The 24,181-nt window shown below is 37.8% G+C and overlaps 1 protein-coding gene across 2 annotated transcripts in view; it reads right to left on the bottom strand.

Annotated features, from left to right (window-relative positions):
• Nucleotides 1–23,822, bottom strand: part of EYA3 (EYA transcriptional coactivator and phosphatase 3) — a 95,560-nt gene extending 71,738 nt beyond the window's left edge. For both annotated transcript variants that reach the window (XM_026516905.4, XM_026516904.4), the window contains exon 1: nt 23,692–23,822. The gene's annotated coding sequence lies outside the window, so the exon portion shown is untranslated. The remainder of the gene's footprint in view (nt 1–23,691) is intronic.
• Nucleotides 23,823–24,181: the final 359 nt, after the last annotated feature.

A 24,181-nucleotide genomic window follows, 5' to 3' on the forward strand; every position in this document is an offset into this window, starting at 1 on the left:
TAAATGCTCCTAAAAAAGTGTTCCTCAAGACATTAATCAAAACTGGACACAAGTCCTCCATTCTTGCCCCACCCTTTTTCCTCAGGAAAAAATTTCAACTTTGAGGGAAAAGCAATTTAAATTGCATTGATCCTCCCTTATCCCAAATCTTAAAGAAGTTCAAGACAGCACTAGAGGCAGAAAGATTCACTAAATTTTTTGTTCCATTACCTCTTTCATAAGAGAGAAGTCACACAATTCTATAGTTGGTTCATTTTATGGTTCTGTACAAAAGCACTGAACTTCCACTAGTTAAAAGAATTTGATATCAGAAAACATTTCATATTTGATTTTACCCTATTGGAGAGAAAATTGCTCACTCTATGAATGCAAGAAAATACATAACATAAAATGCTACAAGGAATATAGATTTTAGAGGTAATCTTTATTTCAGGGTTGAGTAAACTAAAATGAAAGAGGTGAAGGCACTGCCTCATGAAGACTCGTAAGTAGCAGAACCAGTGGCAGAACCTAAGACTATGAACTCCCTCATCTGAAGCTTTTCTTCCTTTCATGTAGAATTAAGTACACGACTCCCTTTTTTTTTTTTTTTAAGATTTTATTTATTTATTTGAGAGAGAGACAGCCAGCGAGAGAGGGAACACAAGCAGGGGGAGTGGGAGAGGAAGAAGCAGGCTCCCAGCTGGCAAGCCTGATGTGCGGCTCGATCCCAGAACGCTGGGATCACGTCCTGAGCCGAAGGCAGACGCTTAACGACTGTGCCACCCAGGCGCCCCAACAACTCCCTTTTTAAAAACTACATTACTAATATTAACGCAGGCTGTTTATTCCTTTTCCTACGTTACATCTCCTACTATACTGTTACATTACTTTGACTTCATGGTATAATAGCATAATTTTAAAATGTTTTAAATTTATAAGTTCAAAACTTTTTCAATATGTTAACTGGCATCTTAAGGACCTCCCAAAAATCCTAAAGGGAGATTCTTTTTTTATGCTTTTAAACTTCTTGTGCAGTCTAGCAAAAATAACAATTTAATTTCTCTTTACAGCCATAAGTCTTTAATTTACAATGTACAGACTGATTTACTGTTAGTGAAACAGGTAATTTTAATTACAAGGTATAGGAGAATAAATTCCTTACTATTTCTACTCAGAGATAAACATCATGATTTTAGAAAATTAAAATACCTCCTAACCTACTAAAACCTCAGTGTTGTTAATAAAAGAATTCCCTCTTTATTATTAACAATTCTTCAAAATTCTTCTGATCTCTACTACGGTCTATAAGTCTGGCAGTTAACAATTCTGTTAATACCATTGTTGTGTACTGACTTGTTCTAATTCAAATCCATGTTTTCAAAGCTTGTTTTGGACAAAGTTGTGGTATGAACTTATTTTGAATAGCTTGTTTTGAAGTTGGATATTAGAGTTTTCTTATCGAACCTTCACACCTGGAGTGGAGAGGACCGTTAAGTCACTGATACCATAGTAAGAGCAGTGGGGTCCATCAAGTGATGGGCTTTGAAACTTAAAAAACCAAGAGGTCTGACCACCAACTTGACAGTGTTCGGTCTGGGCAAGGCTACTCTGCTGATCTACACAGCCCTCTGAAGATCTTGAGAAGCTTGCTCATGCTATGGCCAGACTACCCGTGGTCAGCAGTGGCAATAAACCATGCAGCAGTCTCAGGAGAAGAAGGCACATCTGTTCAGGCCTTGGTGAGGCTACTCCTCACAGGCAGTGGTGCCTGGAGTAACAACCTTCAGAGCAGCCTACCTTGCCTGTCAACACCAGTATTACTGTCTGCTAGCTATGTGCCCTGGAAGCAAGGGACCTAAGGCAGCAGTCGACACCCAGCTTTTAGTTGGAATGACTGACTCTACCATGACCAGCTTGTAGAAAGGTACCCTTCAACTAAATTTGGACTTGACTTCTTTCATCTCCCCTTTGCCTGGAGCAGTAGGGTAATTAATTTATCATTAGTTTGCAGTATGTTGTTTCTTCATTGGCTTATTACAAGACATTAATCCTTTATGCTACTGACTTGTAAAATATTAATATTATGAATTATAATTCCCACGAACCTGTGTTAAATAAATTATTGGCAAAGACAGTCTCTGTTTCTGAGCATAATCTGCCCCAAACAAAGCACCTACTAATTTTCCTTTGGTTGGTCCTAAGATTCCTATGGAACCTTGATCTTAAATTCCACAGTGGCAGAGACCACTTTCTTCTTTTTAGTATCTGACAGCACATTGTGGGCATTCAATATTTATTCAATCAAGTACAATTTCTAGGCTCTTGATTCTTCTAAATATTTACTTAAAACCAGTTCACTAAGAAACTTTAATATATTTAGAGGCACAAAAAATTCAAATCTTCACTTTTCCCATTTCTAGCCAGGGATGTCTAAGTCACAACTTTAATTCTTTACAAGTAAGGTTTTGTTAACTGACTTGAGGAATATCATTTTGAAATCTGTGTTAACTGAAAGTTCCCTTCAGGTAAAAGCAAGGAATGATACACTTTAAATCAAATGTTTAAATCACATCCATAACAAGGGATCAGAGCACAGGTACTACTAATATAGAAATTAGGAGCCCTCAGGTTTCTCTCCCTTGAGACTAAAGTTTAAAGTTAGAAAAAGAAAAGAAAAAAAGAAAGGGGGTGGGTAGGGAAAGAGAGAGAATCCCCTTCCCCAACACATATATACACAGAAAATAGATTTCTGGTAAAAGATAGGTCGACACCTTAATCCCCAGAACCAACGAATGTAACCTTATTTGGAAAAAAGAGTCTTTGCAGATGTAATTAAGGATTTTTAGATGAGGAAATTATCCTGGATTATCTGGGTAGGTCCAAAATGCCATCTCAAGTGTCCTTGTTAAATGTGAAAATGAATAAAGGAAACCTCATTTGAAATGGAGTTGCAAGGCCTTGAAGGGAGTGCTCTCAAGCCCTAGCAACTTGTCAACTGCAGACCGCAACAGGAAGAAGCATACCATGCATTTTCCAACAGGAAGAAGCCTACTTTACTACCCCAGCAGTAAGATATAAGATATCCTCTTAGCCCAGACAATAAGAAACCATCACCACCCAGAACTCACTTTCCTCCAATAGACTTTTGTTCAAAACAGCCCCTCCCTACTTCTTCCTTTTTCTCTATAAAGAACGGGCATACCTTGCTTTGTTGCACTTCACTTTACTGCACTTCCCAGATACTCTGATTTTTTACAAATTGAAGGTCTGTGACAACCCTGTGTTGAACGAGTCTATTGGTTGTCATTTTCCCACCATTTTCCCAACAGCATTTGCTCACTTTGTGTGTCTGTACCACATTTTAGTAATCTGACAATATTTCAAACTTTTTCAATATTATTAAATTTGATGTAGTGATCTGCAATCAGTAATTTCTGATGTTACTACTGTAATTGTTCTGAGGCACCACGAACTGTGCCCATACAAGACGGTGAACCTAATTGATAAGTGTGTGTGTTCTGACTATTCCACTGACCAGCCATTCCCCCAACTCTCGCCCTTTCCTCGGCCTCCCTAGTCCCTGAGACACAACAATACAGAAATAAGGTCAATTAATAATCCTACAATGGTCTCTAAATGTTAAGTGAAAGGAAGAGTCACACATCTCTCACTTTATTTTTTTCAGTGTAACCTCTTTATTGAATTAGCTGCACTCAATAGGGTGCCTTCTTATCAGGTCTCCTCTAATTTTTTTTTTATTTGAGTATAGTTGGCACACAATGTTACATTAGTTTCAGATACACAACACAGTGATTCAAGATCTCTATAAATTATGCTATGCTCACCACAACTGTAGCTACCATCGTCACTACACAAGGCTATTACAATATCATTAACTATACTTCCTATGCTCTGCCTTTTATTCCCATGACTCACTCTTTCTATAACTGGAAGCCTGTATCTCCCACTCCCTTTCACCTGTTTTATCCTTCCCTCTGGCAACCACCACTTTGTTCTCTGTATTTATAAGTCTGATTCTGCTTCTTGTTGTTTGTTTAGTTTTTTAGATTCCACATATGAGTGAAATCATATGCTATTTGTCTCAGTTTGATTTATTTCCCTTAGCATAATACCCTCTAGGTCCATCCATGTTGTTGCAAATGGCAAGATCTCATCCTTTTTTTGCATATCTCTCACTTTAAATGAAAAGCTAGAAATGACTGAACTTAGTGAGGAAAGCATATCAAAAGCCAAAGCAGACTGAAAGCTAGGCCTTTTGTGCCAAACAGCCAAGTTGTGAATGCAAAGGAAAAGTTCTTGAAGGAAATTAAAAGTGTACTCCAGTGAACACATGAGTGATAAGAAAGCAAAACGGCAGGGGTGCTTGGGTGACTCGGTTGGTTAAGTGTCTGCCTTCAGCTCAGGTCACGATCCTGGAGTTCTGGGATCAAGCCGGGCATCAGGCTCCCTGCTCAGCGGGGAGTGTGCTTCTCCCTCAGCCCCTTATCCCACTTGTGCTCGCTCTCTCTCTCTCAAATAAAATAAAATCTTAAAAAAAAGAAAAGAAAGCAAAACGGCCTCATTGATAATATGGAGAGAGTCTAAATGGTCTAGATAGAAGATCAAACCAGCCACAAAGCCTAATCCAGAGCAAGGCCAGAACTCTCTTCAATTCTGTGAAGGCTGAGGGAGGGCAGGAAGCTGCAGAAGAAAAATTTGAAGGTAGCTGAGGTTGGTTCATGAGATTTAAGGAAAGAAGCCATCTCCATAAAAATGCATAGTGAAGCAGCAAGTAGCTGAAGTAGAAACTACAGCAAATTCTCCAGAAGATCTAGCTAAGATCATTAAGGAAAGCGGCCACCCTAAACAACAGATTTTCAATGTAGATGAAACTGCCTTAAATTGGAAGATGCCATCCAGAACTTTCACAGCTGGAGAGAAGAAATCAACACCTGGCCTCAAAGCTTCAAAGGACAGGCTGACTCTCTTGTTAGGGGCTAATGTAGCTGGTGACCTTAAGTTGAAGCCAATGCTCATTACCATTTCAAAAATCCTTGGGCCCTTAAGAATTATGCTAAATCTAGTCTGCCTGCACTCTGTAAATGTAATAACAAAGCCTGGATGACAGCACATCAATTTACGATGTGGTTTTCTGAATTCTCTCTCTCTGTTTTTTAAGATTCTATTTATGTATTTTAGATAGAGAGTGTGAAAATGCGTGTGCGAGCACCGGGGCAGGGGGTGCGCAGAGGGAGAGGGACAAGCAGACTCCACTCTAAATGTGGAGCAGAGACCGGGGTTGATCTCACAACCCTGAGATTGACCTGAGCCAAAATCAACAGTCGGATGCTCAACCGACTGAGCCACCAAGGCGCATGGTTTTTTGAATATTTTAAGCTCATTGCTGAGACCTACTGCACAGAAAAAAAGATTCCTTTCAAAATATTACTGCTCATTGACAATGCACCTGGTCACCCACGAGCTCTGATGCAGATATACAATGAGATTAATGTAGTTTTCAAGCCTAGGTTATTATGTTATTCCAAAATTAAAATTATACCAAAATAATTATTTCAAAATAAAAAGCTTATCTTTAAAAAAGGGGGTATCATTACACACTAGCATGGCTGAAATAAACAAAGGAAAACTGGCCATATCAAGTGTTGACAAGGATATAAAGCAACTACAACTCTCACGCATTACTAGTATGAACATAAAAAGGTACAATACAGCCACTGTGGAAAAGTGGTAATTTCTTATAAAGCTAAACATATGCTTACCATATGACTCAGCAATCCTACTCTGAAGTATCCACTTAAATGAAAACTTATGTTCACACAAAAACCTGTACATGAATGCATATAGTGGCTTTGTTCACATCTACAATGAAAACTGGAAACGAACGTCTTTCAAACTGGTAATGAATAAACTGTTGTACACTTACAGAATGGAATATTATGCAGCAATTCATGGAGCAACTTAGATGAATCTCCATTATGCTAAGTGGAAGAAGCCAAGCTCAAGAGTCTATATATTGTATAATTCCATTCATATGACATTTTTTATATAACTCTAAGGACAGAAATGAGATCAGTGGTTGCCAGGTGCTAGGGATGGGGGAAGGGACTGCCTACAGAGGGTTACGAGGGAACTTTATTGGGATGATGGAACTGTTCTCTACCTGGATTATACTGGTCATTACATGATTGTATGCATTTGTAAAACTCATAGAACTGTATACTTAATATGATGACTTTATTATATGTGAATTATATCTCAAAAATTATAATAGGATCTGTTTACATGTTCAGAAAACATTAATTACATATGAATTGAATAAAATTCTGTAACTGTAATATATGCAAATAAAATTATAAATATAGTTGGATCAACAGTTTATGAGTACAGAAATTGAAATGTTGGTTAAAAAAATTATAAACCTAGTTGAATCAACCATTCATGAGTACATAAAATGGCAGTATTACTTGATATCATCTTAACAGAAGAGTTTTCCATTACATAATGACTTAAGTAAGGTCAAATTGTATGAATTTTTAATTTTAAATGTGACTACCCTCAAACAGACACTCCTTCCCTACCTAAACTGGAGTGGTGGAAGAATCCTACCCCTATGCTAAGCCATTAAAGGTAGATCTATATAATATAATCATTCAGAAGCAATTACATCTAAAATAAAAACTGATATTTGGGGCGCCCGGGTGGCTCAGTCCGTTAAGGTCATGATCCTTGGGTCCTGGGATCGAGCCCCACGTCAGGCTCCCTGCTCAGTGAGGAACCTGCTTATCCCTCTCCCTCTGTCCCTCCCCCTGCTTGGGCTCTCTCCCATGCACTCTCTCTCTCTCTGTCAAATAAATAAATAAAACCTTAAAAAAAAAAAAAACCTGATATTTACTCAAAGACAAAAACACAAAGTAGGCACAGACCTGTACTCCTGAAACAAATAATACATTATATATTAATTAAAAAAAAAAAGCTAAAGTAAAATTAAAAAAAAAAAAAACCCACAAAGTAGGGGGTACTTAAGAGACAGGCAATGAAACAAAGGTCTCTGCAAAACACATACACATTTATCAAGCCAGAAGATTTATTCCACAGCAAAATACTTTGCAAACCCAATGATACCATGAAAACATGTGTCCAACAAAAACAAAGAGAAAAAAAATCCCAAAGAGGAATTCTTCAGTTGGAAGTCCTAAAAGACAAGTCACATAAAAGTCCCCATCATTTTGTCATTTACAGAGTGTCATTATGGATATTAACATTGTACAGCACTGTTTTCTTTAAAAAAAAAAAAAAATTTAAGGGGCTTAGAGGTATAACACCAAAAAGGGTGAAAAAACTTGTTAAGCAAGCTTGCTATGTTTCTAAAAAGTCTGTGATTAAGTTTTTATAAAATCAATCATTCCAAATGCACTACAGGAGCATGCTTAATTTAATGAGGCAAATTAATACAAGAGAAAGAGACAGGATTCAGAGTCAGAGGGTTTAGCTCTGTTAATCCTTGACCTGGGGCAAGTCAGTCTTACTTCTCTTGTAAATATAGATTCACTCTAAAATTCAATGAATACTTAGAAAAAGAGTCTAGTACAATGCATGTGACTAACACAAATAAAGGTACCTCAAAAACGTCAGTCCCCCTTGCATTCATAAGTGTCCTGCTATGCACCGAGAGTGGAAGAATCCTACCCCTATAAATAAGGTAGGACCGTTTCCACAGGCTATTCACGGTTCAGTGGATTTCTTAGGTATGAAACTACTGCAAATCCACAAAAGAAAAAAAAAGTCTGACTTCATCAAAATTTTAAACTCCAATCTTTTAATTTGTACTCTGGTTTCTATACCACTATAAAATGTTTTCTATGGAAATTAGAGTTATTTTTTCCCTAACGGTCTTTTCTCAGTCCACATCTGTGTATGTCCTAGAGAGTAAGCTCTTTATATTTTTCATCCTTTTTAAAACTGAAGTATAATTACCATACAGTGTTATAATAGTTTCGGGTGTACAATACGATTTCAGGTGAGCCAACAATTCTATACGTTACTCAGTGCTTTTCAGGAGAAGTCTCAATCTCCTTTATTTCACCATCCCTCACCCACCTCCCCTCTGGCAACCACCAGTTTGTTCTCTGTAGTAAAGAGTATGGTCTTTTGGTCTCTTTTTTTTCTTTGCTCATTTGTTTCTTAAATTCCACATATGAGTGAAATCATATGGCATTTGTCCTTCTCTGACTGACTTACTTCACTTAGTATTATAGCCTCTAGGTCCACCTGTATTGGTGTAAATAGGAAGATCTTTTTTTTTTTATGGTGGAGTAGTATTCCTCTGTGTGTGTGTGTGTGTGTGTGTGTGTGTGTGTACACGTACCACAACTTCTTTATTCATCTATGAATGGACACTTCAGTTGCTTCCAGAGCCTGGCTATTGTAAAAACATAGGGGTGCATATAACTTTCTGAATAATTAGTGTTTTCCTTTTCTTTTGGGTAACTACTCAGTAGTGGAATTACTGAATCACATGGTAATTCTCATTTTATTTTTTAAGGAACCTCCATACTGTTTTCCACAGTGGCTGTAACAATTTGCATTCCCACCAACTGTGCATGAGGGTTTCTTTTTTTCCACATCCTCACCAACATTTGTTATTCAGTGTGCTCTTTGGAAAAATGTCTATTCAGGTCTTCTGCCCATTTTTAAATCAGATGATTATTTATTTAGTGTTGAGTTTAAAGTTCTTTATATATTTTGGATATTTAACCTCTTACCGAAAGTATCATTTGCAAATATCTGCTCCCATTCAATAGGTTGTCTATTTGTTTTGCTGATGGTTTCCTTCTCTCACACAGAGATCAAGTGTTGCACATAGGTGCAACAGCCTTCTACATTCCCAAGAACAACAAGTGTTGCACATAGGTGCAACAGCCTTCTAGATTCCCAAGAACACGCCAACGCTTTACAAATCCCCCAAGGACAGCTATTCCCCAGTTTTTCCTTTTAAGCTTTTTTGGTTAGCCTGTTTGCCCCAACTGCTATTCACTACCACAGTCAGCTGAGATGTTCAATAATTGCCTCTAACTGTTTTCAATGAACACCCTGGGTGGAAAAGGTTCCAAGTCAGGTCAAATACATACAAGTTTGCAAATGAAGTCTTTTAAGTAACTACCAGACAGGTCAATAATAACAAACAATGACAGGTCAAATTTAATTGACAATTCTCTGGGAATTGGGAATGGGGCTTTGAAGAAGCTCCAATCTTGTTCTGTCGCTTCCAGTTGGCTTCTAGGCTGCTAGTTTTCACCATGATTGGGGGCTGTTGATTTTCAAAGCTACTATGGAACTGGAGAGAGGAGGATGGCACCTGGGCAAGTTAAACCACTGCAAAGTATTTCCTGTAATGTGGCCATTTTTCTTGAACAAATGCTCCCAATTTGCTGCAAGCCTATAGTTAATTTTCAGAGTTGCAAAACAGTTGAGTTTTTGTCTGTCAGTGTTCTCATTCCTTTTACGAAGGAGAGAACTTTCAGAGGTACTTACTCTGTCATTATTGCTGACATCCCATATTTTAATTGAGAAACTCCTTTAACTCAATTTTTTTTTGAGAGACACAGAGTGGCTAAGAGGGGTGGGGGTGGGGGCTGAGGAGACAGAGAAACTTAAACAGGCTCCACACCCAGCATGGAGCCCAACTTGGAGCTCGATCTCATGACCCTGAGATCATCACCTGAGGCGAAATCAAGAATCAGACGCTTAACTGACTGAGCCCCCGGGGTGCCCCTTAACTCTGTATTTATTATTTTGCTATATTTGGTATTTGATTTTTTTTTTTAAATTTCAACATTTACATTTATTTCATTATTTATTTCCTCTGAAATTACTAAAAATGGTTATCTTTAAAATCTCCTTCAGTTTATACTCTTCACTATTTCCTTTAGTGTTGGTTACATTTGATTCCTCTCTTTCATAGCATTAATTTTCCTCAAATGATCAAATCTAGATTATTAGAGTTTATTTTTTAAAAAAGACTTTATTCATTTGAGAGAGAGAGATAGGGTGAGCACAGAGGGCGAGTGAGAGGGGGAAACAGACTCCCCACTGAGCAGGGTGCCCAATGTGGGGCTTGATTCCAGGCCCCTGGGGTCATGACCCGAGCTGAAGGCAGACGCTTAACCGACTGGGCCACCCAGGCGCCCCTAGAGTTCATTTTTGTAGTTGGGAGTTTTAACTAAACTTTCTTTCCTCAGAGTGGATGAGAATCTGTTCACCTGTTGTTATAGGCAGGTTCTCCTTATATATATTCACTTCCAGTGATAAAGAAGATGGGTGAAATATGCCAAGACTCTCACTTTGGAGTAGCTATCAAAGCTTTATCGTGGGGAGAAACACTGGAGTTAACTACTCACTGCTTTTTGTTTCCTCTGCTTTTGTTATGTCTATAGTTACTTCAGGCTCCTCATGCTTCTTTCTCTAATCTCAAAATTCACTCATTCATTTATAAAATATTATTGAATGTCTACTATGTGCCTGGCATTAGTTTAGATATTGTAAATTCAGTGATAAACACGAAGTCCCCAGCCTCAAGGAACTTATATTCTAATAGGAAGATGAACAAATATATAAGATAATATAATTTCACAAAGTAATAAGTACTATGGAAAAGAACACAAAGAATAGAGACTGACTACAAGGGAGCTATTTCAGATAGGGTGAGAATTTCTCTGAGGTGGTAACATTTCAGCAGAGATCTGAATAATGAAAAGGAGAAAGTTGTAAGAAGATGCAAAGGAAGAGGTTTCAAAAGGAAACAAGTATAAAGAAACTGAAAGGAGGGGCACCTGGGTGGCTCAGTTGGTTAAGCATCTGCCTTTGGCTCAGGTCATATTCCCAGGGTCCTGGGATCTAGTCCCACACTGGACTCCTAGCTCAGCAGGGAGCCTGCTTCTCCCTCTGCCGGCCGGTCCTCCTGCTTGTGCTCTCTCTCTCTCACCCTCTCTCTGACAAATAAATAAAATTAAAAAAAGAAAAAGAAACTGAAAGGATAACATCTTGGCATGTTTGAGAAATAGCAAAAAGGCCACAGTTAGCAAGCGAATGAGTGGCTGGAAATGAAGACCAAGAAGCAGGCAAGGGCCAGATCACACACAGCCTTGTAACACATGATATGGAGTTTGGGAAGGCAATGGGTGCTTCAAGCAAAGGAATGACATAATCTGATTAATATACACTAAACATCACGGGGAGAATAGACCGTAGGGAAATACATGCCCTCCCCAAACAGACTGTTCAATGTGTCTGGAAAACATTTCTCCAGCTTTATCCAGGGGACAAACACCAGATGCTCAAAATCAAGAGCAAGGGCCAGGAAACTGATTTATGCTCCAGGCACCCTTCATTTCTTCATAATTGTTTACCTGGAGTCTGATACATTTCTGAAACTTCTACATATACTTTCAGCTATGATTTCTTCTCCTAGTCTCTACTGATCCAATCTTACTGTTTCTTATCTTTTAGAAATTCACCAGTCTCATTAACTGATGGTAACTTTTCTCGATATATTACCTTTTAAAAAACATCTAACATACCTAACATATTCCTCAGAGTCCCTTGTACTCCAGTGTCCTGCTGAAGTAGACACAAATACCCAGCAGACCTATACTCAGCTGACTTACCCGAAGACTATCTTTCAAGGGACCCTAAGAAAGCCTTTTAGCTCTCACCATTCAGGCATCAGCACAAATCACATTTCTGTGGGGGAAAAAAAAATTGTAACCAACTACACCTTCCCTGCAGAACTGTCTGTGGATAGACAAAAGCCATTACCATGCTGGTGAACTCCTTCCATAAATAAACAGCCTGGCCAACTGACAGTGGTAAAGTTGGTGAATTCTTCTGGTTACTTTATTTGGGAGGTATGACTGACCAACATATCATGGTATTGTCAGCTGTAGGAATATTTATAGTAACTTTACACTTAACAGAATATGATCAGAACTTACTGAGAATTTTTAAAAAATACATTTAGGCTATACCAAATTCTTAATAGGAAAAGTACTTTATCAGGAACAGATTCTCTAAGAAAAATTGTTCTTAAAATTTCTAATATTATTTCTTGGAAAATCATCCTTTGAAGTTGTCTATAAAACCATCTTTAATAAAAATTACAAAAACTTTTCCTCACATCCTTCTGATAAAATAAGGAGATCTGTTCTACAAGAAAAATTCCAAAACCACAGTAAAAAGTATTGAGAAGGAATGAGTTAATCTCAATTATACTTGTCAAAGTGAGCTTAATAATAATCCTACAATTCTACTATATTCTTTCCGACTCTCCTTGTTTTTAGTAACTTGTCCAGTCACAAGCTCAAGAATTTAACGTGTAGAGATCCAGACTCCATAGAACTCAAAGCCTCCAAAATTTTATCTTTATCCTCCTTTAATCTGTGAAATTAACATTTCTAAGAGAATCACAATTTTCTCTGGAAGTGCTATTGCCTGATACATGGTTTATTCCAACATGAATAGCCTATAAATGTGCTGTTTCCAGTTATATAGAAAAACTTGTACCCTACTTCCTCCACCTTCGAAAGTCAAAACTTTGTATCACATTCTATAAATCTATATATATCACATTATTACATCAGTTAGCTCTCCATTACTAAGATAAAATTTACCTCACACTATATTAACAGAACTAAGTCTTTTGAAATGTATGTCTTTAGCTGACAGAACTATAAAATCTAGGTTCAGTTCTTTTATTAATGTTTTATTTCTCTAACCTTATTTACTCCTTTGAGAATCCATCAGCCAAAAATTCAGTGCTGTCATTTCAGCAGAGTGAGGAACAGTGAATTTCTTTCCATATTTTTAAAATTTTAATTCCAATGTAGTTAACAGTGTTGTATTAGTTTCACAATAATACTGAGGTTTGAACACTTGTTATTTTATTTTACTCTTTTCAACATAATTCACCTCTGTAAGAGGCAGGTTTGGCAAGCTTGAAGCATTAACTCTGGAGCCAGACTACTTAAGTTCAAATCCCAGCTCTACACTGATGAATGACGTGGGAGTTTAGTTATTTAACTTTCTTGTGCCTCAATTACTTCATCCGTAAAATGAGAATAATAGTGTCTTTGTCATAAGATTTAAATGAGTTAATATTTGTGAAGCTCTCAGGATAGTGCCTGGCACCAGAGTAAACATGACATAGCTATTTGTTAAAGAAAAATAAAATAAATAAATACCTTAGACATAAGATAAATTCAGGAAAGAAATCTGGTCTTGAGTGAAAGTCAATTCAGCAACTAGTTGTTTGATTGCAAATACCCTACAGGAGAACTTTCCCTATAAGTCCTTTGCAAGGAAAGCTGTGTTCAAGCTCCTGGACAATAAAACACTGAATGTCAATCACATCCTGTTCCTTAGCAAATACACAGAACTCATCATAGTCACAAATACGTTTAGGAGATCCAACTGTGAGTTGTGAGCTATTAATAGCTAACATTTATGGAATGTTTTTTATGGGTCAGACACTGTTCTAAGTACTTTACATGTATAACTCATTTAATCCTCTCAATAAGTCTATGATAGGTACTATTTATTATTATCACCATTTTACAGATGTGAAAACTAAAGTACAGAGAGTGACTTGCCAGGGTTATTTACCTAGTAAGTCACCAACCTGGAATTCAAGCCCAGGCAGCCTAGCTTCAAAGCCTGAGGTCTCAAACCACAGCTATGCGCCATTCAATATGGAACATCACAGCAGTACTGATGACTTTAGAAAGCTGACCAAGCTAAAAATGCATGCTATGCCATGCTACACTCAAAAGTAGCCACAGTCACAAGCCAGATAATAATACTGAGGCACGGGCGCCTGGGTGGCTCAGTTGGCTAAGAGACTGCCTTTGGCTCAGGTCATGATCCCGGAATCGAGTTCCACATCGGGCTCCCCCTGCTCTGCAGGGAGATTGCTTCTCCCTTTCCCTCTGCTTGCCACTCCCCATGCTTGTGCACTCTCTCTCTAGCTATTAATAAATTAAAAAATCTTAAAAAAAAATACTGAGGCAAGTTTTCTTCTTTATCCCCTCATTCTCATTTTCCCAGGCCTCCCAAGTGAATGAGTGAATAAAGTGAAGTGCTTTATTATTTTTTAAAGATTTATTTGTTTATTTTGAGAGAGAGCGCATGAGCACAAGTGGAAGGGGCAGAGGGAGAGGGAGAGAGAATCTCCAGCAGACTCCTCGCGGAGCGTGGAGCCCCACAGAGGGCTCCATCTCACGACCCTGAGATCACAGCCTGAGCTGAAACCAAGAGTTGGATGCTTAACCAACTGCACTGCCCAGGCGCCCCAAGTGAACTGTGAATAGTGCCTGGAACATATTAAGTGCTCATTAAGTGTTAGGAGGTGGTGGTGATAAAAAACTGGAGTATGCTGCTGACCCTGCCTCACTCCAATGGCTACAATATGCTAGAACTGTTGATATCTATCTTTTCCCCCCTGTGATTACAGAAAAGGAGTCGAGACAATACATACATTACATACATGTGGTCCACTCTTCAGCCATGCTACTTTCACCTGGTCATCTACACAGAAGCAAACTGCTTCACTCCTCAGTTCTCTTTTTTGGTTTACAAAGACTGGACTGGGACCAGAAGAAAGTAGAATAAAGCAGCTTTGCAACCAACGTTTTGACTAGCTGCCAAGAGCAGAAGCAAAGTTTGTGAAAAGTAACTTCATCGACTTAAACTTTGACTATTATTTGGAACCAAGCAAAGGATTCTAACAATAGAAGCTCTGCATGTGACCGAGTGTTTTCAACCTCCTGATTATGTATTATGGCAGTTTTAAAAATAATGTGCCTAGACATGGTAAAGAACAGAGATGACAGCAATGACAATCACGGCAATAGGGTCTCCCTCTTTCAACTGTTCTGCATAGTTATTTAGATTAAAAGCTTAACAGAATCAAGATACATTTCAGAGGGGAAAAAAAAACTAACAAACCCAAACATTTTCAATTCCAAAAAGATAATATTGGAAAAAATCTAGCAGTCATTAGAATTTTCCAAACTGCAGGTAAAACGCATTAATATATTATCTTATTAACTTAGTGGAGACCAACAGTTTTGAAAGAAATGCAATAAAACAAAATAGAATAAAAAATATTACAATTCATCACCAGTAGTAAAGATAATACTGTTTCACAAAACTCCTGTTTCAATTTTAAACATTAATATGCACAAGTACTGGATAATGTACATATGTAAGCACTGGGTAACAATGAAAAATTGCATCTTACAGTGGGTGACAATCAAAAAAATTTGCAAGCCACTTTACCAGAATATAAAAAACTGGCCAGAGAAAAGGAGGAAAATACCCACTTCAAACTACACAGGAAATAACATTCAGAGTTTTGGTGGTTCTCTAAATTACAGTTTTCTAAAGGCAACCCTCTGAAAAAGAACAAAAAAGGAAAAGGAAACCATCTGCATAAGAATTAATAGTTTAACAGAATTACTTCAAATAAACAACAATTTCACAGAATGTAAGGCACCGACACTAAATAAATATATACTAACAGGAGATACACAGAAATGAGATAAAGCAAAGACTTTCAGTTCATCTAGTTATTAAATGCCACGCCAATATTAGAGATGGCTTCTTCACTTTGCAAAAGCTCTCATTCTCACTCTCAAGAACTCTTACTCAACAGTGTTATCTAATCACCGATTCCGAACCTACAGCAAAGATTTGGTAAAAAGGAAAAGCAGATTTGAAACATTCAGTGAATTAATAACACACTGATTTCTGGAACATTTTTTTTTAATAAGAAATGTATATACTATTTTTTATCCTAAAATGTTCTCTAAATTCTGAAATTTTCTAAAAGCCAAATCATATACACATTATGCTGTCAATAAAAAGAGAGTGAAACTATTGTATCAATCTAATGGGAAAAAATTAACATCATTGTGCTAAATTAAAATTCCCTCTTATTTTGAGAAAAGGAGGAACAACAGGTGAATCTGACCTAAATCTTTTTCAACTACTATGGAAACTAAAGAATAAAGTTCAATTCCACCTAAGAGCTAATCATTCTAATTTATTCCCATAGTAACAGTGCTGATAGCAATAAACAATTTTCCTAAATTCAGTAATTGCTACATTATTAAATTTCAGGTGAAAAAAAACTATTGAAATTTCAGAAGATAAACTGATTATCAAACCCACATAAAAAAAACCTTGCTGAAACAAAAATTAAACATTTAAACCAAAATAAAGAACATTCTAAATACCAATAAGTAAATCATCATAGCAAAGCTTAGACTTTTCAGCTCCATAACAATATTTTCCCACCAAAAAGAAAAAAATCAAAACAAAAGCTACTGTGAAAAATGGTGTATTTAATTAATGTCTGAATTAATAAACAGAGTTAATATATAAGAAATAAAATAAGTAGTATCCCTAAACAAGTGTCACTTCTTACCAGAAATAAAAAATAACTGCAGGTTTTTTTTCGGTTAACCAGATCCCATAATTCTCAATTGTTTTTAAAATACTCAAAAAAATCACTTCTCATATCTCAGTCCCAGACTCTTAAATTAAACTATCACCTCGACTGATATAAAATCATCTTCTTCCTTTAGAGATGCAACAAGAATTTTTATATTTGGGAATAATAAAAGAACAAAAGAATAATATTAATATGATTAATAATATTCTAAATTACTATTTGCATTTTTCAATTACAAAGAAATTGATTTTTGAAAGTTCTCTTCCTCTTTTCTAAGTAAAACGAAAAACACTTAATTTTGCACAAATTTCCAAATCTGAAAATGAGATACAGGTAAGTCAGAAATTTCAGTTTTAGTTTTGTTTCATATTTCAAAGTTGTTAAATTCATATTGGGGACATTAAGATTTCAGAGTCTGAGACTATTACAGAAATTTGCTTAATACTTTGCAGATCAAAGAAAGGAAAAAATATTACAATCTAGAAGTAAGACATGTTAGTAATATAGAATGCATTTTATGAAATATACTGCCTTTTCTCCAAAACCTCAAAAGTAACCAACTTCCACAAGATAATTTTTTTAAGAGGGAAAGATCTGGTCCTGTTTTCCTTTCATAATACATGATTTTTGCCATCTAAGCAACATAGGTAGTACAGGGTTTGCAATCTGTCTTAAGCCAGCATTGATAAAAAGACCATGTAAAACCCCTCTCTAAGGTTCCCAGCCAAAAGTAGTATTCTTTTGTGTTTCAAACAAATTGGGATTTTTAACCTGAACCTATAAAGGAAGAAATCACTAAACCGTAGAACGCTGTACAAAAAGGTCACGAACTCTGAAGCCAGAAAGACCAAGTTCAAATCCAGCTCTCTGGCTAACTAGCTTTGTTACTTTGGGCAAGTTATGTAACTTCTCTGCCTTGGCTTCCTCCTTTGTAAAAACGGAGATAAGAACAGTACTTACTTCACACGGTTGTAAAGATTAAAGAGTTAATATATGTAAACCACTCAGAATAGTTTCTGGCACATAGTAAAAGCTATCTAAAGGTGCTTTTATGTTTATTGTTTTATCATTATCTTTTTACAGTTAAGTTGTGAAGCTTCCCAAATGAAATTTATTTAATTGTACCTATAAAGAACATGATTTTATATTAACCTGTGATGCAAATTAACACAAGAACCTTAAACTCAATTAATGATGAAAAATCAAAGTATTTTGAAAACAGAAAATCATAAAATCTAGCTTGAAAAAATCAATATACAGGGGGGTGGGGGAATGGGATAGGCTGGTGATGGGTCGTAAGGAGGGCACGTATTGCATGGTGCACTGGGTGTTATACACAAGTAATGAATCATGGAACTTTACATCAAAAGCTGGGGATGTACTGTATGGTGACTAACATAATATAATAAAAAATATTATTATTAAAAAAATCAATATACCATTGTCACTGCTAAGAAGGGGCACTTTCTTAGGATTAAGGCTTATTTTGATTCTAATTATGTTGTCTGCTGCTGCTGCCTTTTTTTTTTTTTTTTTGGCTACCCCCTGGTGATGTTTATATTAAATCTTATAGTTTAATTCAAATATGTACAAAGAAAACCAAATTCAGGATTTAAGTGTAAATGTCAGCCTTAGATAATGTTACCTAGTTCACACGAACAGCCTATGTATGTATTATTAAAACTACATAGTAGGCACCCAAAATAAATTTGCTAAAAGAAATATATCACAAAGATTACTGCTAATTATTTTCTTAGGCAAATAAAAGCAAATCTACCTAGTACAAATATTAACCAAGCTAATAAGTTGAAGTGCATCCAACACAATCTGTAGTAAGATCTTTAAGACATTAAGCACTGAGGGGGGGGGGAATCTCTTAACTTAGAGTAAGTCACCACTATTTTTTAAATTTTTCTTTCTTTTCTTTTTAAAAATTTTCCACCCAAATGTTAGTTATTTGTTTCTGTTCTGTGAAAAATGCCATTGGAATTTTGAAAGGAATTGCATCGATTCTGTAGATTGCTTTGAGTAGTATGGACATTGTAATAATATTAGCTCTTCCTATATATGAGAATGGACTCTGTTTATTTGTGTCGTCTTCAATTTTTTTTAAAGATTTTATTTATTTATTTGAGAGAGAGAGAGAGAGAGCATGAGACCTGGTGAGAGAGAGACAGAGAGCACAAGCAGCGGGGAGGGGCAGAGGGAGAAGGAGGCTCCCCACCAAGCAGGGACTCAGTCCCAATCATGACCTGAGCCAAGGCAGACGCTTAACCGACTGAGCCACCCGGCCGCCCTCATCTTCAATCTTTAAATCAATGTCTTAGGGGCGCCTGGATGGCTCAGTCGTTAAGCGCCTGCCTTCAGCTCAGGGCGTGATCCCAGGCTTCTGGGATCGAGCCCCGCATCAGGCTCCTCCGCTGGGAGCCTGCTTCTTCCTCTCCCACTCCCCCTGCTTATGTTCCCTCTCTCCCTGGCTCTCTGTCAAATAAATAAATAAAATCTTAAAAAAAAAAATAAATCAGTCTTATAGTTTTCTGTGTATAGGTCTTTCACCACCTTGATTAAATTTATTCCTAGACATTTTATTCTTTTTGATGCCACTGTAAATGGGATTGTTTTCTTAATTTCTCTTTCTACAGTTATTATTGTGTAGAAATGCAACAGATTTTTGTATCTTGGCATTTTATCTTCCAAATTTACTGAATTCATTAATTCTAAGTTTTTTGTGGAGACTTTAGGTTTTCTACATGTAGAATTAGGTCACCTGCAAATATTAACAGTTTAACTTATTCCTTACCAATTTGGATACATTTTCTTTTTCTTTTTCTGCCTAATTGCTGTGGCTAGGACTTCCAATACTATGTCGAATAAATGTGTTGAGAATGGGCATCTTTGTCTTGTTCCTGATTTTAGAAAAAAAGCTTTCAGTATTTCACTGTTGACTATGTTTTTGATGGGTTTGTCATTTATGGCCTTTATTATGTGGAGGTATGTTCCCTCTATTCACTCTGTTAAAAAGGTTTTTTTTTAAAATTAATTATTTATTTATTTGACAGAGAAAGAGACAGCCAGCGAGAGAGGGAACACAAGCTGCGGGAGTGGGAGAGGAAGCGGCAGGCTCCCAGCGGAGGAGCCTGATGTGGGGCTTGATCCCAGAATGCCGGGATCACGCCCTGAGCCAAAGGCAGACGCTTAACGACTGAGCCACCCAGGCGCCCCTGTTAAAAAGTTTTTAATCATGAGTTTTACGATTTCAATGGATGTTGAAAGGTTAGCACTATTTACACATTTCCTATTTTGATTTAAAATACTAATACAGGGGTGCCTGGCTGGCTCAGTCGGTAGAGTATGCAACTCTTGATCTCTGGGTCATGAATTCCAGCCGCATGTTGTGCGTAGAGATTACTTAAAAAAAAAAAAGATAAAATACTGCTACATATTTAAAAGGAGAAAACAGTAAAGATAAATCTTATGAAGTCCATATTGCTAATAACTGTTTTTAAATATACTATAAATAACAAAGATACTCTCATTATTTTTAATTTAATAAATAGATACCCTAAGACTTAGGTTGGTGGGACCAAATAAAAATATCAAGATGATGGTGTGGTTGCTGTTCCATTATCTGCTATGTTCTCTATCAATAAAACATATTCACAGCTTAAGCCATATATTCTGTATAAGAACATGCACCTGCATTTTTAAGTTAATTAGCAGATAGAAAGTCCACCTATTTTCAACTTTATTCCAAAATTATTTACTCCAAATAATTAACCCCTTGATATAAATGAATGTATGAGAAGAATAAACTATTCCTAATATTCTTAAATATATTTTGAACCATTTCTATGTTAAACTAGTCTACGTTAACTATTTCAAACTATTCTTCCTCCATTTAAAATACACATAAGTTAAGATATCCTGCTGTTATATACAGAACACAAAAGTCTTTTAGACAAGTTCTATCAGCCTTTTATCCGAAAGGAAAACAAAAACACTGAAGTTATGAAGTGGCTTAGGCAGATCACAGAAACCATCACACTGCGAAGTACAAATGATAAGAACATGGAAGAGGTGTACTTTGTTTCTTGAATTTTTAAAGCTGCATTTTCCTTAATATATATTTCAGGGTTCAAGAATAAAAATTAAACCATGTAAAACAAAGCACGGTAGCAAATAAAATGACAAAAAAAATAACATTCAAAAATAATTAAACCAAATAAAAACAGAAAGCCTGGTAGGCATAAACTAATATGCAGACATTTATTTTAAATTAAGCCCTCAGGGTTACAAGCTACAACTGCCAAACTATATAGAAAACCAACAGCGATTCCTCTCCCGAGCATTACAAACATACACTAACTAAGCTGTCTCTAGTGACTGTTTGTTTGTTTGTTTGTTTGTAAGCTAGGTAAGACGTGCAGGCTTTTCGGTAATTAGAAAGTATTAATGCTGGGTAGGAAGATCAGGAGCACGAACACAACTGTTCCAATGAGGAGGATGTTCATTTCATTTAAGGCTTTTACGCAGCATTTATATCATAATAAGCTAAAGTGATTTTAGAAGAAAAGAGAGATTCCCTAAGACTTTTCGACTTCTACTTCTGCACAACACAATTTCTTTCTAGAGTCCATCTTTGAAGGTGAAATGACTTCAGCTTGAATTTAAATATCTGTCATAAATTTCTTATCCTAAAACTCATTCCTCACAAATGTATTGAAATGAACCACTAAATACTATATTGTGCTCTCTGATCTACAACTTCGAGAGAACTAAAACCCACTTCTGAGTGCATGCACAAAACTTCTTTATTTGTAAAAACTGACCTTGGAAAAATCCAATTCTTTAAGTCTTGATTTCCTTACTTGTAAAATGAAGGGGTAAGTTTGAGCTCAATGGTTTCCTCCAGCTGTAAACTGTAGAAATCCATCTAGGTTTAGACTTAGACATGCTCAAGAAATAGAAAGTTCAGAAATGAAAAAGGTTGAAAAAGGGACTTGCATCAATCCAAATATAAGTCTATGGAGTTCCCATGGCTAAAAAAAATCTTTTAAGTACATAAACCTGGAGGTAAGCAAATGGAGAGAATTAGCCCATACTCACTGGGGTTAGTTTTTAAGGATGCAAAATGATGAGACCAGGTTGAACAGAAGCTAGTTTCCAGTATAGGTGCTGGGGAAGAGGTAAGGGTAAGGAGCTTTCAAAAGGTCTTCTTCCCTCAGCAGTTAGATAAGGCCTGAAAGCCAACCAGAAGGGTCCTTCTCTGTGGCTTCTAGGACTAATATGGCCAAGCTCCAAAGTCCTTTGCTAAAAATAGCTGAAGGGAGCAGCTCAATTCTGGAATGAGCCAAGGTCTATGCTATGCTTGCGTATGTATATGTATCATATAATGAGAGAAACTTTTCTGTAACTCACCAGTCAAAAGTGAAGCAGACACTAAAAGCTGTATTTACTCTGTTCACTTAAGTACTAAGTTTCAGAGCACAATTTATATTTCAGAAGCTGCTCACACAAAAACACTCGCAATCAAATGCTAGACACCACCATAAACATTGGTAAAACAAAAATAAAAATTATCTAACCCTGGGTCTCAAAATACACCTCAGATCACAAAATTTGAGAAACAGGACACTAACACTATTAAGTCCAATCTCTTCATCTTAGAGATGACCAAGAGCCATCAGAGAAATGTAAGAAATTTAAGAGAAACCTAAGTCTCAAATGAGAAAAAGATGGTTTTAAGACTAAGGTGGAGGGGTGCCTGAGTGGCATAGTCAGTTAAATGTCAGGACTCTTGGTTTGGGCTCAGGTCGTGATCTCAGGGTCATGAGATACAGTGGCATCAGGCTTCCATCTCAGCGGGGAGTCTGCTTGAGATTCTCTCTCCCCCTCTCCCTCTGCCCCTCCTGCTCCTGCTTCCTCTCTCTCAAATAAATAAATAAATCTTTACCAAAAAAAAAAAAAAAAAAAAGACTAAGGTGAAAACAGTAAAGAAAAAATAAAAGAATAATAGTCGAAGTAATAATGTAGTGTAATGTCTGGCTTACGAAGAAACGGGAAAAATAGAAAAATTGTCAATACAGTAAAAATGACGAAACAATTTGTAAGAGGTAAGGATAAAGATACATATGCACACTGAGATCAAGTAAAGAAAATACACTTTGAAATTACTATAGTGCACTCTTTAGCAGAAAACATTTCAGTAACACTAAAATTTTTGGCAAAAAGCTTATAAATCTGGGGCTAAAAATCTCCCAAGAAACTCTGTCCTCTGTCATAGCCACTGTCCTGTAAGTAAGGCCCATGCAGAAAACAAAGGTGATCGTCCCAAGAATATCCGCATTTTTGCCTCAGCTGTGCACATCCATTCTTATGGGACAGAGAATACAAAAATGAGAGGACGCCCTCACGGCCTGTCGGTTAACAAGACCACACAAGCCCAATCTCTAGCAGTTCCGAGTGCCTGCCACCTGTTAGCCCTCTCCAGAGAGAGCCCCCCAAACTGTGCTCCAGCAAAGAACTGGGAACGCCTTTGTTGTTCCCTAACCACGGAAGCTACCAGAGTGGAGTCTAACCCAACGCCTCAAGGCAAAACTTCACACAGGACGGATAAATCGGCGCAGATTGGGGCTTTGGCTAAGCTCTCCTCTAGCTAAGAAAAGGCGGGAGAACCCCAGGCGAAGCACAAATGTCACCTCCTAGTCCCAGGAAGGGACAGGGGTCGAAGGTGATGGAAGCTGGGGGACGGGACCTAGGACCCCAGAAAGACAGGCTCAGTTTCGCAGTGGAGGAGGCGAAGCACAATGAGGGGGTGGGCCGTCCTGCTACGGGAAAGAACGGCGAGATACCAGGGAGGTGATAACGTGAGTGCCGGGGAAAAGCGAGAGGCAGTGGTGAGGGAAGCGCTGAGGCAAAAGGCAAGAAACCGAGCTTGTAACCGGCGGATGAAAATGAGGAAAACAGCCAGGCGAGAGGTGCGCGGGGATGAGCAAGGCTACGGGGAGGTGAAAGAGGCGAGGCCGGCGAGGGAAAGGGTTAAAGTGAGGGAAGCATTGCAGGGACAAGGGATAGGCAAAGAGAACCCCAACCCACAGGGACCGGGACAGAACTTTTCACCCGTCCCCCTACAGGCTGCATTCGACCGGCCGCATTCAGACCCTGCTGCGGCGGAGGCTCACCCTAAGGCTGCAGAGGCCCCAAAGCAGGACATGGGTACTGGTCCAGACTCACAGCAGAACCAAGCGGATGGAGGAAACCGCGGCGTTAGCGTGACCCGGATGCGCATCCCTAGGAACCGGAAGCAGCGGCCAGGGTCACCTCACAATCCACACCTCGTTCCACCAGAAACCTCTGGGCGCATGTGTCAGGCCTCACGGGGCGGGGCGAGGAAGGGCCTAGACCCCGCCCACTCCGCCCTCCCGGGAGCCCCGCCCCGCCCCGCCCCGCCCCGCGGGGAGCCTGGGCGGGCTTACTGCTGAGAGGCTGATTCTTGTTGCGAGCGGGCGTTGGTGCTGCTGAGGCACAAGCCGCCCAGATAAAGAATATTTCAGCATTCATATTTTTAGAAGGTCTTTTAAAATTCGTGTAATGCCTGTTTCCCCAAAGTGCTCGTGAGAAGAAATGCCGGATATATGTGATAGGTTTAGAAAAACTGTGGGAGGAAGAATG

This window comes from Ursus arctos, unplaced genomic scaffold, assembly GCF_023065955.2.
Source record: "Ursus arctos isolate Adak ecotype North America unplaced genomic scaffold, UrsArc2.0 scaffold_32, whole genome shotgun sequence".
NCBI classification, from domain to species: domain Eukaryota; kingdom Metazoa; phylum Chordata; class Mammalia; order Carnivora; family Ursidae; genus Ursus; species Ursus arctos.